Source organism: Ipomoea nil, unplaced genomic scaffold (genome assembly GCF_001879475.1).
Source record: "Ipomoea nil cultivar Tokyo-kokei standard unplaced genomic scaffold, Asagao_1.1 scaffold2422, whole genome shotgun sequence".
Classification (NCBI taxonomy): Eukaryota; Viridiplantae; Streptophyta; class Magnoliopsida; order Solanales; family Convolvulaceae; genus Ipomoea; species Ipomoea nil.
In genome coordinates, this window is record NW_017618850.1 from 997,756 (window position 1) to 1,014,576 (window position 16,821).

At 38.3% G+C, this 16,821-nt stretch overlaps 1 non-coding gene across 1 annotated transcript; it reads left to right on the forward strand.

Annotated features, from left to right (window-relative positions):
* The first annotated feature begins 14,945 nt into the window (after positions 1–14,945).
* TRNAI-UAU lies at positions 14,946–15,019 on the forward strand. The gene has a single exon. It is a non-coding gene; the product is annotated as a tRNA-Ile (tRNA).
* Positions 15,020–16,821: the final 1,802 nt, after the last annotated feature.

Genomic DNA, 16,821 nt, shown 5'->3' on the forward strand with positions numbered 1-16,821 from the left:
TACTTTTTTAGCTGTCAATTCCAACTTTCTTCCTTCATTTCTGAGTGTTTATCACAAAAGACAAATCAACACAATAACCACCCGCTAGCTATACTCAACTGTTTAAACACTTTAAAGTCAATAATTAAGTAAGTCGTTACATTAAAAATAAGGGTCCTGCCTAATAGTATTCATTGTTTTTGTTAGGTAATGCAATTTTATTTTTGTTACGTGATGCAATTTAAATATAATAAACTTCACAGATAAATACAATAATAGAGAGGCAAGAACATTGAAAGAGAGAAATTTCGCTATAATAATTGAGATATCTATTCATAAATGTAAGAAACATAAAGTAAGAAACATAACTGAGGGTATAAATGATGGACCAAAGATGCAATTTTTTCATTTATATTTACATTAGGGATAACTGATAAGGGTCAAATAGATCATTCAATTATAGACCAAAGTGCAATTAGTCCCTTAAACTATCAAAAACTGCAATTAGACCTTCACCTTTTTACTTTTATGCAATTAAGTTAATTAACATGTTACATCTAAGTCACGGATAATTTTTTTTTATAATTTTTATGGTGATATGGAGGGCACCATTGCTGATTATATTGTTGCGCTTTTTACATCCAAAATGTTGTAAAAACGTGGATTGAAATATCCATACCAATCGTTATATCGTGGACCGCGGTGCATAATCAATTAAGTAAAGAAACGGCGCGCTGTTAGTTTAACGGGGTGACACTACATTGTATATATCTAAACTGACACTGCATCACGTATTATTTTTATACTGTCAAATAAAACTGCAGTTATATCAAATGATACTGTAGTTGTGGTGAAATGAAACTGCAGTATATATAAAATGAAACTGAATAACATTTCACATATTTGAGTGTATATTGTACAATGAAGCTGTAATTATATCAAAATGATCGTGCAGTTGTGTTTTAATGAAACTATAGTGTATATAAAATAAAATTAAATAACATTTTCACATATTTGAGTGTATAAATATTGAATGAAACTGTAGTTATATCGAAATGAAGCTGTAGTTGTGTTGAACTGAAACTGCAGTGTATACAAAATGAAACTGAAAAATAGAGTTATTTTTTGCGGAACGGCACGAAACAAATTATGTATCTTTTCATTAAATAAAACGACGTCGTTTTGATGCGCGATTATGCACCGCGGTGCACGATATAATTTTCCATATCCATACTCAACCCGGATAGTTTCAAGCTTTTCGGTTTGAGATAGGGACTCAAACTGGAAGCAGCAAACACGGCGGTAGAAACCTCTGCTCTCGAATAACCCATTTTAAGGCTAACCTCATTTCAAAAATTTTACTCGCTAAATGATGTAGAAGAGAGAGAAAATAAATTTTTTTTTTTTTTGGTTTTATGTTGATGTGTATTGCAAATATTGCAAATTAGCAAGTGCTTGCTAAGCTGCAGCTACCATGCTTTTGTATATTTTTTTTATTTATATTTTTGTTATTTTATTATTATATTTATATTTTTTGAAAGTGAGAGGCATTTGCAGGGATGTAGAATAAATAGTGGAGAGTTTGTAAATTTGATGATGTGAGAGTGGGACCCATTTTAAAAAGTGAGAAATATTTGCAGGGATAAGGATAGACTAATGAGTTTATGAGAATGGAGGATCCCTGAGAAGATGGGGAAGGACTGAGCTGCTGAAGAAGATTGGAGATCCTCAATTACTTTATCAAATGTCTTTTGACTGGTAACTCAGTCTAGTTAATCCAGATAACTTGATCATATTTGATAATCAATTAATCATCCTCCAGCAGCCAGGACCGGAGAATAAGGCTGTCGGATTTTTTTTTTTTTTTTTTGTAATTTTTTTTAAAAATAAAAAATTAATTTTACTTGCTATTATCTTGTATTTTCCTGTAAATTGAGCTAATTACACAAATTTAAGAAGTTATGTACATAATTGCATACAAGTGAAGAGATGAAGGGTCTAATTGGAACTTTCGTTAGTTTATAGGGTTAATTGAACTATAGCTTATAGTTGAAGGGCCTATTTAACCTTTATCCCTATTTATTAATTTAAAATATGCTAGTTTAGTAAAATTAAAAATTTAAAATGTTAATTTTAAAATGTCACAAATATTAATTGAACTCATCTTATAAGTCCCAAAAGTACAAGGTTTTAAGATTAGGATAAAAAAAAAAATTTAACTCGACCAAAAAAAATATGGAGCGTTATGTTGTGGAATCGTGCCCACCTTTCATAATGTACATTATTTTAAAACATAATATTCATTATCTAAAGCATAATGTACATTATTTTAAAACATAATGTACATTATGTTACCCCAGATGTTTCATTATTCTAAACAAGCAATGTATATTACTTTAACACATAATATATATTATTTAACATATAATGCACATTATTCTAACACGTAGCGTACATTATTTTAACACATGCATAATATACTTATTTGCCTTGCCCAACTATTCCCTTACATTCTTTTTCCATTTTTATAGCCCCATTTTAAATAAATAAATAAACATTAAATACAATAATATAATTTGAACTATTTTTTATATACTTACAAATATAAATGCAAAACATCTTATATTTTTTAGTACTAGCTACTGACTATGTTAGAATGCAGTATCTGTTTATAACTACTTTCTCAACCTATTGAAGCACAAAGAATCAATATCGTCTCTACTGAGACAAAATATTTTATTTATTAAAAAGTATTGATGGAATTAATTAAACCGGGGGGTCTTGATTAATTAACCCGAATAAATGTAACAAGTATATAATTGAACGATAATAAGGGTACGAATATAGTCACGGGACTGATATTGTATTAATTGTGTATGAAAGTGCTATTAGAACGATATGAACGTGTAATAACAATGCAACATAAGTGTTTAGGACACAAGGTAGAACATGTCCTTAACAAGACAATTACTAGGCTATTTATGCAAAGTAAATTCTCACCAATTACTGCTAAATTCGTGGAGGGCCACGGGACTAAATCCAAGCCCATGTGGTGGGCCGTGAGACTAAGTCAAGGCCCATCATTTTAGGCCCGGAGATAAGCTCCGGGCTTGAGACTCTTCTTGGGCTGCTCGGGTTATACATTCCCGGACCCGGGTCTCTATTATTATTGGGCAATTTCCAATATATCCATCATCAGTCCCCCACTCTCTAAGTTGCGAGAAGTCGACAACGAGAGAGAGTAAACATTTGGCCCAATCGAAGCCACTTCAAGGCTCCATGCTTGGATGAATGCTTCACCGGTCAACTTGAATGGAAATATTTTGCTTGTTCTGGCCAAAACTTTTAGCCTTGCACTTTAACCCGTGATCCGAGCCCTCTCCGTTCGAGAGGGGGCTGTCTGGACAACGCGGGGTCGTTTATTAGATTCTTGCTCGCGTGATTTTGCTTTGTTTTTTGTTTTTTTTTTTTTGTTTTTTTTTTTGTTTTTTTTTTTGTTTTTTTTTTGGTAGTATGTAGTTATTTGGCCAAGGGTACTCTCAGTCAAAAACTCTTCCGTCGGGTGGCGAATGAGGTCGGACCTCGTGCTCCCCTTAGGGCAGCCCTTCGACCCTAAGTCACCGGACTTAGGCCGTTAAGCTCTTCCGTTGGGGTTGGTACGCGAGGTCTGACCTCGTGCCCCCTTAGGGTAGCCCTTCGGCTCCAAGTCATCGGACTTGTGCCGCTAAGCTCTTCCGTCGGGGTTGGTACGCGAGGTCGGACCTCGTGCCCCCTTAGGGTAGCCCTTCGACCCCAAGTCACCGGACTTGTGTCGTTAAGCTCTTCCGTCGGGGTTGATACGCGAGGTCAGGCCTCGTGCCCCCTTAGGGTAAGCCCGTCGGCCCCAAGTCACCGAACTTGGGCCGTTAAGCTCTTCCGTCGGGGTTGGTACGCGAGGTCGGGCCTCGTACCCCCTTAGGGTAAGATGAGGGGTCGGGTAAGTACCCCCTTCCCCCCTCAGAAAGGTAAAACTTGACATACTCGGACTAATTTTGCAATCGACCAAATACATCGATATAATAACGGATCGTTGGGCGGACCAACGTATATGGACTAGGCCTATAATAGGCTTTTCCATTAGGTGGTGAGCATGGGTGGGCCCCATATCACTGCTAATGAATGCCAAAGTCAAGGCCAATGCGCACGGCCGCAACCACGGATATGATTATTTATTCTAATTAGTGCTAAACAAGGTCGGACCTCATTTAGGGATAATTGAATAATAATAATAATAATAATAATAATAATAATAATAATAATAATAATAATTATTATTATTATTATTATTATTATTTTTTTTTTTTTTTATTTTATTTTATTTTATTTTATTTTATTTTATTTTATTTTTAACAAACCACATTGTTTTTCTCCTTACTGCATAATTAAGCAGATTCCTTTGGATTCTTGCTTCATGATCTCAAAAGCAGTTTTAGCTAGTTTAGTCCACATCATGTCGCCATGACAGTAGAGGTTTATGCCACCTTCATGGTTCCCTTGAGGGTATCATTAGCAGAGTTTGTAGGTTTGACGAATACAAACGCGTTTATTCCCCACACACGGCAGCTCTGAGCCCAACACTCTTCAGTGATGTAGAAAACTGTGGAGCCCTGCTATGAGATAAGTTGGAGTTAATACCACTTGAGGTCCTTCGAGTATAGTGGTTTCGCCATGTTTAGTCCTAAACGTTCAAAGTGACCATCTGTGGTCCTTCGACTTTCAAATTTAACCATTCGTGGTCCAATTTAACCACACATGGTCCTTCAACTATTAAATTTTAACCAACCATGGTCCTTTCAAGAGGACCACAACTGGTTAAATTTCAAAACTTGAAGGACCATATGTGGTTAACTTGGACCATGAATGGTTAAATTTGAAAGTCGAAGGACCACATATGGTCAATTTGAAAGTTTAGGATTAAACGTGGCAAAACCACTATACTCGGAGGACCTCAAATGGTATTAACTCAGATAAGTTGCGTAATTGCCAAAAAAGTCATGAATCTTTGGTGGTTGCAGTCATTGATTTGCGCCCTGCGAGTGGATGCACCACGCACCACATGCACATTCTGACTTATCTCAATTGGTGTTTCTCCAAATCACAAAGGGGTGGCGATGCTCCAACCCAATACCCATCTCCAATATGCTTTCTGGTGGAAGTGTTTTGCTGCTGCTGCTATATCCCTTTGGACGTGATATGCTATCCGAAAAAAAAGGGTTCATAGTCAGGTTAAAGACTGCCAGGGAGTTATCACGGTGATCCATTAAAAATGCTTGGAGGATGCTCTGAGTGGTTTGAGCTTCACCAAGAGCACAATATTGGGGTCACTAGTTCCATTGTTCCAACTTCCCAGTAGGATGTGGCTCACACATCATCACCTTTGCCCAAGAAATATGTCAAATTCCAAATTGCTGCCATTCTCCCAATCAACATGCCCAATAACATTGTCAAGAACCGCGATCTCCACAGGTGTGCTTGTCACAATGGTAGAGATTGTTGCCATCTGATTTATTCCAACATGCGGCTGTGATTACGCAGGAGCTTCCCTGGAGAACCTCGACTCAATCTAATTGCCTCCCTCGCCGCGCCATTGCAGCGTCAAGCCATCTTCGCGGTGCTGCTTTCGAAGAGCGGTCTGGTTGGCTCCTCTCCCGGCGGTGGCGGTGGTGATATGATTATATATAATAATGCTTCTTCTGCCAAAGTCGTGGACGCTATGTTTGAATTGGAAGTAACATACTGTAGACACGATGGAAAGATCAAAGCGCACACTTCGCGTCTCCTTCCAACCGCCCAGAGTTTTCGTAACTACACTGCTCGAGCAAAGGGGCGGCAGTTTTGGTTCAACCAATTCCACAATATAATTCTCCCTGCCTCATCCTCCGTAGAAAAAATCTCCAGCGGGATTAAACCAGAACCGTAAGAAACTAGCTGATAGCCGCTAGAGTAAACGGTGGCGACCTCTGCCAGATCGTTACTGGCCGAATACGAAACCAAGATAAACACAAAGGTCATCAGCCACGACGTTTAGCAACCCTCCAATGTACCGTACCCGAATCCGCGTCCGCCGCCGCCCCGCATCCAAGACGCAGCCTGAGACTCCATTCCATGATCGATGGTGGATTTGACGATACCCTATTTGCTGGAATGATGTTGCTGGGTGCCTGCTTCTTGTAGAATCACATCTTGCTTACCAGGCTACTTATTGCTTGACAATCAGATCCCGCTATGGATTATTGAGCTCATGTTTAACGCTAGATGTGGTGACCCCCCTTTACATGAGAAGAAAAAGCTGCAGCGCGCACGACGATGAACCGCTTCATTTGTCATAATTTTATCATATGTTGAGCCTAGCCGTCAAATGATTGAGCCGTCCTCCGCCACCTTGCAGCTCAGCCGCTTGAGGGACCAGGTGGCGAACACCTTTTTCAAAAGGGATCGGGATTTTCCTGATAATCATCATCTGCCTGTTCGTTTTCATGCACTGGGAGATCGTGGGCGCCACTGGGATTTTGCTTCTGTTTAAACGCACCACTGCTCCAATCAGATTGAAATTTCAATCCGGCAATTTTCATTTATATGATCATGTTGCAAGCTTCATGGATTTGAGAAGATGGCGGGAGGCATGCAGACAGCTCATAAATACAGAATCACTGAATATCTTCCTTCATCGCGCAGGCCAACAAAAAGAATTCTGGGACAAAATCACTCACGGAAAGAAAGAAATGCTTCCTGTCGTCCGGCAAAGTTTCCTACACCGTCTTCCGCCATTACCGCTGCGGCATAGCTGCGATGTAGCTCTGATACCATGATGGAGTGCTTCAATTCATGAAGGGAAAACTGGTAAGCTTTGTTGTTTGATTGCTAGGGTTACACTGAAAAGAAGAAGATGATACAATGGAGTCTTATAGCATTTTTCCGGAAAGCAACAGAGTAACAGCTTTTATACACAAAACAAAGAAAACGGTTATAACTAACTTTTCTAAGGAAAAGACTAAAAAGTCCTTATTGACTTGTTGACTAGTGTTGAGATATTTGGAGGCTTCTTCTCTTCTTCTCAGCTTCTTCTCACTTCATCACCCCCCCGTAAGCTGGAGCATGGAGGTCTTGCAAGCCCAGCTTAGTATGAAACACATCAAACAAGGAATTTGGCAAAGCTTTAGTGAAACCATCTGCTGTTTGATTTTGAGATGTAATTCCCAGAAGTTTGATAACACCTTCTTGGACCTTTTGTCTAACCACATGGCAGTCAATCTCAATGTGTTTGGTTCGTTCATGAAATACATGGTTCTCCCCTATTGCTACTGCAGAGTTGTTGTCACATAACACTGCCACAGGCTTGTGAACTTCTGCCCTTAAATCTGCCAATAAGTATAATAGCCATTGGATTTCACATGTTATTGAGGCCAATGCCCTATACTCTGCTTCTGAAGAGGACCTTGACACAGTTGGTTGCTTCTTAGTCTTCCATGAGATCAAAGAATTCCCAATGTAAACACAATATCCAGTTATGGATTTCCTAGATTCACAGCAAGTAGCCCAATCAGAGTCAGAGAAGCCTTGCAACTTGATGGGATTGTTTGAAGGATAGAATAGGCCCTTCCCTGGTGAGGCCTTGAGATACCTTAGAACCCTGTGAGCTGCACACAAGTGACTGTCCCTAGGCTTATCTACAAATTGACTTAGTTGCTGGACAGCATATGTTATGTCTGGTCTGGTGTTGGTGAGATATAAGAGTTTTCCAACCAACCTTCTGTATAATTCAGGATGATCAAGAAGGTTTCCTTCAAGAGAGCTTAGTTTCTGGCCAGGCACTGCTGGTGTCTTTGCAAGCTTTGCTTCCAGGAATCCATTTTCTTGGAGAATTTCCAGTGTGTACTTCCTTTGGTAGAAGTTGATGCCCTTGGAACTTCTAGAAACCTCAATGCCCAAGAAATAATTCAAGTCACCAAGATCCTTGATCTTGAAGGACTTGTCCAGCAGCTGCTTTAATTCGTTGATTTTGTTTGGATCTGATCCTGCAATGAGAATGTCATCAACATATACCAAAAGGGCAGTAAAAGAATCCCTTGTAGCTTTTGTAAACAGGGAGGGGTCTGCTGAGGACTGAGTGAAGTTATTATCCTGCAAGGCTTTGGTCAATTTAGCATTCCATTGCCTAGAGGCTTGTTTCAGTCCATATAGAGATCTCATTAGTTTGCAGACCTGATTAGGTTTAGTGTTTTGAAAACCAGGTGGAAGCAACATGTAGACCTCCTCATCTAAGTCACCATGGAGGAAAGCATTGTTGATATCAAGTTGTTGGATTGTCCATCCTTTTGCAACAGCCACTGCTACAAAGGTTCTAATTGTGGTCATTCTGGCCACTGGTGAAAATGTTTCAATATAGTCCACCCCTAGCTGTTGGGTGTATCCTTTTGCAACCAACCTAGCTTTGTACCTTTCTATGGAGCCATCAGCTCTATGTTTGACTTTGTACACCCACTTGTAGCCAATGGCAGTCTTTCCTGCTGGTAGTTCTGTTAGGATCCATGTATTATTGTGGACCAAGGCTTCTATTTCAGCTTTCATTGCAAGTCTCCATTCTTCACTCTTGACAGCTTCTTTGAAAGTTTGAGGCTCATTAGCAGAAGCTATGGAAGATGCACAGAGCTTGTGAGTAGGAGATAGATGATCATAGGAGATAACCTTCCCAAGAGAGTGTGGAGATGTCCTTGAATGGTTCTGTTGGACCATTTCTGAGTGGCAGAGATAGTCCTGGAGTTTGAGAGGAATGGTTCTTGCCCTTGTTGATCTCCTGGGCTGTGAGTGGTCAGAATGGTTTATAGGTAAGATAATCTCAAAGTGTGGCTGTTCAGCAAAAAGAGAGTCCCTTTCAGGAGATGATTGAGTAGTGGAGCCCAAGGGAGAATCTCTAATGGTTGACTGTCCATTAGGACTTAGTGGTAAGTTGGCTTGAGTATTGAAAGTTTCATCAGTATGGTCTTGACCCTCAACACTGATATGTTCTTGGTGTTCCAGCATGGTTGCCTCAGTGGTAATGGGAATGAGGGGCAAAGAAGGATTGAAGTGTCCTGGTAACTTCTGATTGTGCTTGATTCCCAGGGCTCCATCTTTGTAAGGGAATACCTGTTCATAAAAAATAACATCTCTAGACACAAAGGTCATTTTATCACTTAGATCATACAATATGTAGCCCTTAACATCAGCTGGATATCCCAAGAATATACTTTTCCTGGCTCTGGATTGCATTTTGTGTCTGCCCTGTGGAACTGTGGCAGCAAAACATAGACAGCCAAAGGTTTTGAGTTGGTCATAGTTCACATCTCTTCCAAACAAGACTTGAAATGGACTGTTTCCATGCAGAACCTCAGTAGGTAGTCTATTGATCAAGTATGAAGCATGCAGCACACAATGCCCCCAGAAACTATCTGACAATCCAGATTGAAACTTCAATGCCCTAGCAATGTTCAGGATGTGTTGATGTTTTCTCTCAGCCACCCCATTTTGTTGGGGTGTGTAGGCACATGACCTCTGATGGATGATGCCTTTTTCTTTAAACAAAGAACTTAGCATGAACTCACCACCATTGTCAGTTCTAACCACTTTGATCTTAGCTGCAAACTGAGTCCAGACATGATTATAGAAATGCTGGAATACAGATCTTACCTCTAACTTATGCTTCATCAAGTGTAACCATGTAAATCTACTATGATCATCTACAATGGTTAGAAAATAGTGATCTCCTTGCAGTGAGGGTACACTAAAAGGCCCCCATACATCCATATGAATCAAATCAAAAACCTTTTCAGCCCTGGTTATGCTATTGGGAAAACTGGCCCTTTTATGTTTGGCAAAGTGGCATGTGTCACATATAAAACCATGTTGTTTATTAGGAAAAGCAAACTTTATTCCTTTCAACAATTGCATTTTGCTTACAGGATAATGGCCAAGCCTATTATGCCATACATCTAAGGAGAAGCTATTACAAGAAGAGTTCACAACAGCATCACTGGAAGGAAATCTTCTTTTCTTGATGGGGGGGTTGTTGATCAGATACAGGCCATTCTTTTCACTAGCAAAACCATCCATTATCCCAAGTTGCCCCTGAAGGGTACAAGAGTCAGCCCTCACAACAATCTCATAGCTAGAATGCCTTGTCAATTTACTTGCAGAAATGATATTAAATGTGAAAGATGGGATAAACAACACATTCTTCAAGATTAAATCCATCTGTAAATTGATATCACCTATGTGTGTGACACTCACTGATTCACCATTTGGCAGTTTAACCAAAACTCCATAGACAGTATGAAAGCTATCAAAATAATCCAAGGAACACACAATATGGTCTGTTGCACCTGAGTCTAGGATCCACACATTAGGAGAGTTTAGGACAGTATTAACATAAGAGTTAGAAGTTGACCTGCCTTCATTGTTCTCTTGTGAGGTCCTGAAGTCTGATCTGAGTCCAGAATCATTTACTGCTACTGTGGCACTAGTTGATGCATGGCCAATTTGATTCTGAGTTTGCAGAAGGCTCAGAAGTTTCTGAAATTGCTCAGCAAAGAGCCCTACATCACCAATTTGATTTGCAGAGGGACTAAAGTTCTGATGATTGTCCTGACTTTGCCTATTCTTGGACTTGTAGCCTGCAATCCAACCAGCTGGGTACCCATGCTTCTTATAACATTTCTCAATTGTGTGGCCTAGCATGCCACAAAAGGTGCATTTAGGCACATTTCTGCCTGATCCATTGTTGAATTTCTTTTTGTTACTTGAAGTGGAAACTGCTACCATGAGCTGTTCTTCTGTGCAATTCTGTTGGTCATTCTGTACAGCATTAGATTGAGCTAACTCATTGTACTTAATGTTGACAGAATTCTTGAGTTTCCTTTCCATTTTTAGGGTCATATTCAACACTTTATCAATGACTGGCAAAGGATCCATCACAAGAATTCCGGATTTTATGTTCTCATATTCTTCATTCAGGCCCTCCAAGAACCTGATAATCTGATCCTCCTCTTTTTCTTTTCGAATCTTGCTCACAAGAGTACAGGAACACTTAGGAGTGCATTCACATGCAGGTATAGGGCGCATGTCATTCAATTGAACCCATAGAGCATTGCTCTTAGTAAAGTATTCGTTAATGGACAGATTACCTTGTGAGCATCTGTAGATTTCGTTCTGCACCTCTGCGATTCTGTGAGGATCAACTTGGGAGTATCTTTTCTTGAGGACATTCCAAATATCTGCGGCCACTTCAAGGTAGAGAACACCTTCTGCAATCGCAGGGCTAAGGGACTTGTATATCCACGAACAAACAATATTGTTGCATCTTCTCCAAATTGAATATCGAGGATCAGTTTTTGCTGGTTTCATGATGCTCCCATCCACAAAACCATATTTATTCTTGACTTCAAGCGCTATTTTCATCGATCGGCTCCAGGATGCATAGTTGATCTCGGATAGCGGTGGAGATACGAGAACCAGATTAGGATTCTCGGTTATGTGCAAGTACATAGGATCTTCTGCTTCATCCGGACGCTGAGTAGGATTCAAGCTCGCTGAGTTCTGATTGGATGAGCCTGCTTCTTGTCGTCCGGCGAAGTTTCCTACACCGTCTTCCGCCATTACCGCTGCGGCATAGCTGCGATGTAGCTCTGATACCATGATGGAGTGCTTCAATTCATGAAGGGAAAACTGGTAAGCTTTGTTGTTTGATTGCTAGGGTTACACTGAAAAGAAGAAGATGATACAATGGAGTCTTCTAGCATTTTTCCGGAAAGCAACAGAGTAACAGCTTTTATACACAAAACAAAGAAAACGGTTATAACTAACTTTTCTAAGGAAAAGACTAAAAAGTCCTTATTGACTTGTTGACTAGTGTTGAGATATTTGGAGGCTTCTTCTCTTCTTCTCAGCTTCTTCTCACTTCATCAATACACCCATGGGATGGGATCGAGACCGGTGGGGAAGTAGATGACCTGCGAAAGCTGTTATGCGATTTTACCATCACTCTCATGTTGTAGACCTGGATCGGGATCATTTGCGCTTTTGGGATTTGTGATGTGGTTTGGGGTCCCGTTGAGGCCGTTTTTGGTTGGGACGACTCGCGTGTCACGGGAACCATTCGTGTTGCAAGAGTTGGATCTTGATCTCGCCACAATAGTTGATCGCGATAGTCTTGTTAGACCAAAAGTAGAAAGCACGCTCGAGCTTGTACAACAGCTCTCAACAAGAGCACCAATGATGGAATTAATTAAACCGGGAGGTCTGGATTAATTAACCCGAATAAATGTAACAAGTATATAATTGAACGATAATAAGGGTACGAATATAGTCACGGGACTGATATTGTATTAATTGTGTATGAAAGTGCTATTACAGCGATATGAACATGTAAAAACAATGCAACATAAGTGTTTAGGACACAAGGTAGAACATGTCCTTGACAAGACAATTACTAGGCTATTTATGCAAAGGAAATTCCCACCAATTACTGCTAAATTCGTGGAGGGCCACGGGACTAAATCCAAGCCCATGTGGTGGGCCGTGAGACTAAGTCAAGGCCCATCATTTTAGGCCCGGAGGTAAGCTCCGGGCTTGAGACTCTTCTTGGGCTGCTCGGGTTATACATTCCCGAACCTGGGTCTCTATTATTATTGGGCCATTTCCAATATATCCATCAAGAGTAATTGATTACTTAATGACATATTAATTTTTAATAAATTAACTTAATTAGTAAGGCACATAGTCATTTAAGGCACATAGCCATTTAGTACCACACACCGCTCATTTCTTTTTCTTCTCTATATTTCTAGTGTTAAGATTTAGTCGATCAAGTCCTTATTTTTGCTTAGTTTGTATTTATTTGTATTTTTCTTCTATCAAAAGGCTGAATCCCCAACCCTAAGGGCCCCCACATCCCGGGCTGACATATTATTTGTATTTTTCTAGTCTTATGGTACAGGTGTAACTATTCCTTCTTTCTCTTGGCTCTATATGTTATTTGAACTCATTAGTTTACGATGAATAAACTACTGAAGCTCAAATTTTCACATCTATAACACAAAATTAAATGATTATAAGTGTTACTAAATTAAGGTAAAAGTTTTGACTTTTTATTACCGTCTATCTAAAAATTGCTATAAACAACATTCACGACTCAACCCTAGGATAAATAAATCTAATTGTCCAAATTTAATGTCCATGCGTATTACTAATTAAGTTAAAGTTCATACTTTGTAGTACAAGCTTGCATAAAATTGTCAATGACATTCAACACTCAATAGTTGGATAAATACTAAACGACTATGTGTGTTAACCACTTATCGCAAGCTTGTATTAGAAAGTCTAAATTTAACTCCATTAGTAGTGCACTTAGTCATTTAGTAATGCACAAAGTCATTTAGTTTTCTTGTTTCAAAATATTTATTCTACGATTGAGCCTTGAATGTTGTTGACCATTTTTCGCAAGTTTGTATTGAGAAGTCTTAACATTAAGGTTTTTTTTTTTTTTTTTTTTTTTTTTTTTTTTTTTAACACACATTTTCATTTAATTTCGTCATCTAGAAATATTTATCTTACTATTGAGACTTGAATGTTGTTGACAATTTTTAGCAAGCTTGCATTAAACAATCTAACCAGCTAACTTATTTTGAGTAACACACATAGTCGTTTAGTAATGCACATTTTCATTGAAAGCTTTGTTGATTGCTAATTTGCTGTTAGTAGATTATATTTGGAGAATAATGTCACCCTTCTCTTTTGCATAGTTAACGTGAAGTGTCTGCCACTTTACTCAAATTTGTTGGCTTTGTCTATGCACTTATCGGTCACAAGAGTAGAGGTCCTACTTTCTTCAAATTCAAAAGCATACGTGAGGTCATTTAATTCTAGGCCACATGGGATACGGCGTCGGAGATTTCGCTCTAAGCCACAGTTTGGTTAAGGTTTTTGGTGGGGTCTATGGAGTAAAAGAGAAAGGAAATCTGGGACTTGTTTGCGGTGTTGTTTGGTGATGAAGTGGTTTGAAAAGATTGATTTCTTCAAGTAGCTTTTGCTGGCGTAGTTGCCGTCGGGCTAGTAATCCACCGATAATAATACATTCGCCAAACGGTCGATTTTTTCATGAGCTCTCCATGTGGATTTAATGAGCTCTCCATGTGGCTTACGGACTCATCAAACTGGCCTTCAGTAAAGAGCTAAGTACTCACATTTAATCTTTAATACATTCATGAGATATTATTACTATTTAATGAATGTGATTTTTTTTTTTTGGAATATGCATAATATATGTAGTACTACTCAAGTTGACAAGTTTCAATGGCTTCCATACATGCCTAATGCTTTATGTTGTTTGCCTACAAAATTTTTATAAGTACTTGGTTATAATACACCTCTTGAGTGTTATATTTATTTGCATAAAATTTGATGCATGCCTGAAAATTCTGATCGGTGCAGCTTGAAAATTAAATTTGTGAAAAATACTTTTTGAACTCCTTTTGGCCTGAAATATTTTCTGGAGAACCTAGACTTGTGGAATTTGATGTCTTTAAAAAGATTTTATTAAAAACATGCTTTGGTTGTTCCAGAAAAATTTTGTAAAGTTTTGGTAGTGTGCCGCCAGTTATTTTTCTGTCTGGCGCAGTGTTGGGAAAAATTTCAAGAAAAATACTTCTAGACTTTGGATTGGCTTGAAATTTTTTGTGCACAATCTATGTCCAATTTTTTTGTGTCAAAATGTGTTATCTTTTTTCCCCTAGAAAATTATGCAATCTAGGTCCAAAAAAATTCTGAAAATTTTTGCCGGTTTTTCAGCTTGTATATCTTACTATTTTGTGTTGTTTTGATGCTTTATGAAACTATTAAAAATGAGAGCTTACTTGGAAAAGTGTTGTTTTTGACTCTTCAAAATAAAAGTAAATGGTCTTATAGCTCAGTTGGTTAGAGTGTTGGTCTTATGAGTTGAAAGTCGCGGGTTCAAGCCCCGCCAAGACTATCTTGCTTAATATAATCAACTTGACTAGAAAATATGTTATTCAATCCAAAATATTTTATGATCATGTCACAACGTAATACATGATATAAGACAATAGGGTAGCTCAAGTGGCAAATGAGTTCTCTTTGTGGGGGAGAATTTCGGGATAACCAGCAAATTAGTTGTATATATTTGATGATGAATTTTCATATGTTTATGAATTTTTGAGATCCTGAATGGTCTCACCATCTATACATCTATTTGACGTTTAACCTATTTAAGATGGTTGCGTACTCGTATAATCTCATTTAGTTAATATGTATGCTTTCTCTATTTGGACATATATGTGCATATACTTATGAGTACTCCATATGTTGCGATATTTTTTTTTTTCAAATTGTAAAGACCCAAATTCCTTTAAATTATGGCATGAACAATTGGGTCACTTAGGGCAAACATAATGAGTCAGATATTGGAATTTCTTACCCATATATGAGTAAATTATAAAGCATGTGTGTATGAGAAATTACCAAATTATTTATTTTTGGAGATATTTGTATTTATTCAAATCTGACTCACTGCATATCGTAATTATTTCCCCATACACATTGTACGTGGCAGAATTACACATTTCCCGATCTGCGTTTCTAGTCTTAGTATGTAGTCCATTTTATTGTATCACCACCTCACGCCTATCTCTATGGGCTATAAACCTCCGTCTATTGTTTAAATACCTAGAGCCCATTATAGGGGATCAATAGATACGTTGACTACATACATGCATCATGAAGATCATTTCACGGCATTAACGGGAGATGAACCCAAATTTAATGAAATGTCAAGAAGTTCTATGCAATGGAAAGATCTTCATTAGTTAAGAAATCCACGTACTAGTTAGACTGAACTAGAAGTTCAAAAGATAATCTAAATATTTGCGACTTTAGCAAAAATCTGCCAAACATATCTATTGATCGTAGTGATCATAAAAGAGTGACTAGGTCCATATACATTTTCCAACTTGGACCAAATATATCTACCGATACTCCTTGACACTAGAAGTGTAGGAGATCTATCGGTGAAAAGAGATAAGAATCATAATACTAGATCTAGTAAATAAACATTGTCACTCTTGGAAAAGCTTGAATAATTTAGTCCTGGAGATGCTCGTCCAGATGACGAGAAACCCTAGTCAATTCATAGGTGCACCAAACAAACATAATATTAGGGATGCGGGACAACCATGTGTGATCTGAATAGTTCTAGGAAATGTCTAGAATCTGGTTCACTTAAATATTGCCATGAACAATTATAAATATGGGAGAGATTTATGAAAGTATTATAGTTGTCGACAACACAATTGCCTTTACAAATTGCTCCGTTATTAATCTGGATCCAGAGTTAGGCACAGGAAATGCCATAATGTATAAAAGAGCAAGCAAGGCATAACTCGACTCGCTAAAATGAATAATTCTCTTTATAACAATACAGCACCTAGTGTTAACCCCGAAGGTTACAAATTGGTGTGTGCACGAAAGAGGCATAAGAATAACAAGGTGATATGATATGAAGCGAGTTTGTAGCCTAAGGATTCAGGCAAATACCCTTGATTGATTCTAATCAAATATACTCTCCCACGGTAAATGACATTAAGTTTCGCTACATAATATTATTGGCAGAATAATAAACTTTGATATGCAACTAATATTAATTTCAAAAGTACCCGAAGGATTTTAAGTTCTCAAAATGTGAAAAAGTGAAAATCGCAACATTAAAATATTAAGGTCTTTATATGACATGAAATAATTAAGAATTGGTTGAGTATT